This window comes from Schistocerca serialis, chromosome 9 (assembly GCF_023864345.2).
Source record: "Schistocerca serialis cubense isolate TAMUIC-IGC-003099 chromosome 9, iqSchSeri2.2, whole genome shotgun sequence".
Lineage (NCBI taxonomy): Eukaryota > Metazoa > Arthropoda > Insecta > Orthoptera > Acrididae > Schistocerca > Schistocerca serialis.
Window position 1 is genome coordinate 136,601,034 of NC_064646.1, and position 3,802 is coordinate 136,604,835.

Below are 3,802 nucleotides of genomic sequence, written 5' to 3' on the forward strand. Positions count from 1 at the left end.
TTTGACTAGCCTGACTGTGTTGGGTAGCGGATAGTTTCAGTGGCTTGACTAGTGTTTATTATATTGGTCAGATAGCAGTTCAACAATCGAAATACATAGCATTTGTTAGTCTTTCAATTAGTTAAATACAATTTTATTTAAAGGTTTTGATGGTGCTGAGCCACAGTCATACTGCCATTTGACTGTATATAAACATTTTTTTTCTGTACGATCTAGATTTTTAGTTTTTACGCCATTTTTAAGTGCAATGCTAAAAAATTTTACACCATTAATATGTCATATTTGGTAGAGTCAGTGCAAAGTCTTGTTTATCTGCTTTGGGCTTGCCTTAACAGATATGACGTGTTAATGGTTTAAGAACTTGTAGCATTGTACTCCATACCAGCATAAATGCCGAAATCCAGAAAAATGCAGTAACATACAGACCAATGGTGGTGTATTCTTACTCAAGTAAAATGATATATTAACTAAAGTATTAATACCTGGAGTACTCGCAGAATTTTAATTATCACTCTGCAAAATTAAGTTACATAATTAATTTCCTGTTTCTTTGTAGGTGTATGTCTGCAATCGAACAGATTGAAATCCCTGCACCACAGTACTGTAGCACGTCACAAGTTCAAAAGCAAAATGGCGCTGAACAGCGATGAAATGCATTATAATGCAATAATTCGTCTTCGGTAATGGTGGAACAGCTGCAGCTGGGTCAGGCCAATCTATAAAGCCAATTAAGTCATTTGAGTTGGCGTGTCAGAGTTGCAACGTTCCTGCTGCTTGTGAAAACCAATTACTCCACAATACTCTGCCACATGTTAATTTGGCTCCTCTGGCGGCGTGCTGAGGTTCTGTGGTGCAAGGATTTAATTTCAGATGGAAGTAAATCATAATTCCATACAAGGTTCTCGTTAACTAGATTAATCAATATCATAGATATTCAATTAAATCGTGAGAATGCATGCTACAGCAGTGCTCTTTTATAGTGAAGTTTCTCAGAAAGTTGCCAGATCTAAGTGTGATCAAATTCTATCCTTCAAAATGTCATGAAATACTGTACTCTTCATTGTTTTCTATACATCTCCCACGTCTCTGGTAATATTCATGTTCATCAATTCTTCATTGTTTTCTATACATCTCCTATGTCTCTGGTAATATTCATGTTCATCAATTTTTTATACAACAGAATGGCATCTTCCAGACAGGGAAATACTCTGCTCTACTCTAAACTACATGGAACAAGAAGAAATGAAATGATGCGAATGAATAAAGGAAGATTAGGGATAGAGCATAAGTTTGGATGGCACAAGAATGCAGAAGGAAATAGGCTGCAGCATTTCCAAAAGAACTATCGGGCCAGACACCATAATTTATTTAGGAAAATCACAGAAAATCTATATCTGGATGGCCAAATGGGAAGTCCAAGACTTGTCAAACAGATAAGCAGGATGCCCCCTTCCGAAGTCCATAGTAGCAGCAGCAGTTTTACATTAAGGCGTAATCCTCATGCACAAGAACAGCATAACTGACATTCTTTTGGTATCTTAATACGACTGAATGTTTGCTAAATTTTTGCAGTGGTCCCTTATCCAATGCTGAACGAGCATTCCCTCAGTTTCTATCTAAGGCATTAATGGAGCTGTCCACATTATTTTCTTTGCTGCATTTTCCTTTGGCTAGTGTTGCATACAGCTTTTGTTTCAGCTTTGAATTGCATTGTGACCTGCTTAAATTCTTTAAACCAACTGAAATGTATAACACAATAAAGAATGAAATGTCAAACAGGCTTTACCAATTTTGCGATGTACAACTTTAACATTGTTTTTAAGCTGCAATAATACATGGCGTGAAATTCTTATTTATTCAGATCCATACTGCAGATAACACTGTTCGCACAACCATAATCAAAGACTGAACAACTTTCTTTGAGTAGAAACCATATGTTTTCATATACAGTGTGGTCAGAAACAATCTGTAAAGTTTGTAAAGGTGGTGCAGTGTAGGTTGTGCTGAGAATTAATTGTTAAGAAAAAAAAATTGATACGTTGTGCCATTTCAGAGTTGATTAGCATTGATGTTGTTAGCCAATCAGGCTATTGCTCATGCAAAATCAAGCGGCCCGCCAGAGATGGGATTACCAAATGTGTTCTTTGTTTGGTTTCCTAAAACCAAATGAGGGAGCGATTCAAAAATTAGATATGGGATGGTAGTAAGGATCGAACCAGAGCCAAAGACTGAGCAGTCTCGTGCACTACGATATGTATCGAATTGTTTTCTTAACAATTATCCCTTAGTAGATATATCATGCAACAGCCTTACAAACCTTTTAGACTGTTTCTGACAATGTGTACAAGATTGAATGTATAAATGGATCTCACAACCAAGACATCGACTTTTGTTTGAATGACACAGTACAGTATCAGGGACCCCAGTAAGCTGTGAAATATTTCACGGGCGTACTCACTGTCTGTTTCATAATGCAGATCTTGGTTCGGTAGGATAAATAATGGCAGACTGTTACTCAAAATACCCGCCTCATATTTGGATTGTATGTTCACATAATATGCGAAAATGAAACTATGTGCCAGCATAGAGAAGTTTACTAACCATCTACAATGGACCCTGTATGCACATTACTGTCTTCCATACACTGAAGACACTTTTTGTGTATTGCATTGTGCCCTGGTTGATTTTCACAAAGAATTTTTTCGAATCCAGTTGATTAGCCAAATGTAAAACAAAAATTATTTTCCTGTCTCAGGATATGCTGGAAGATGCAGTTTTCCCATTTAGATGTAGCCCATTTGTAAATCTGGAGAGAAATGGCTTATTTTACCAGTCATTATTTCTACATTCTTGTTGAAACTACCAGACAACTCATCACTGGAGGTTCCTCACTCAGTCTGTCTTGAGCAATACGTAATTAAAAGGTTATAATTTTTCTGTTATGCTAGTCTGGCATGTCCCATAATTAAACATTCACAAAGCCAACTTTCTTATATACATCAACACTATAGGTAATAATGATTGGAATACAATCTTGCACCAAGTGAACAAAAAGCAAAAATTAGAAACTGAAATAAAATTTTAGATATCTAACACATACATAACGGAAGGAAGGGATTTTTGGCTGTAATAACCCATCAGCTTAAAAGGCAGAGGACAAGCTACAATTTGATGAGACAAGAAAATGTCTGCAGTCATGATGGTATACACCTGTTGTGATTTAGGAATACCATCAGAAATCAAAATACAACTAGTTAGACCGAAATTTCGCCTCTCAAAGGTGAGTATACCTTCTAAAGTACTACATTTGACACACATAATTCAGTAAATTTACAGTGAAATTCTTATTGCGTACAGATGTACTGGTAGTACATAGGATGGATAAAGAGTAGTGACAGATTTTATCAACAGACATTCACCGTATTACATACCACCAATATAATCACCCCACATCTCAATCACCTTCCCCTTCACAGATGCAAAACATCACAAACCATTAGCACATCCATCTCTCTCTCTCTCGCGGTCTCACAAGGACTGCCCTATGGCACAGATGATGTGTCTCTTGTGTTGTAGTACACGCCATGAAGAGTTTCCTTGATTTTGGCTAACAGGTCATAACCGCATGGACTTGTATCGGATGAATGCGGAGGATCTTCCAGTAGCTCTGACCCCCATGTACACCACATCTCCTGCATGGGGTTCACCATGTGGCATAGTGCATTATCACAAAGAATGATTGGGGGCAATCCAACAGGGATCCCCATACAGCAGGGAGGCAAGGAGCTCTACTGTCATGTTG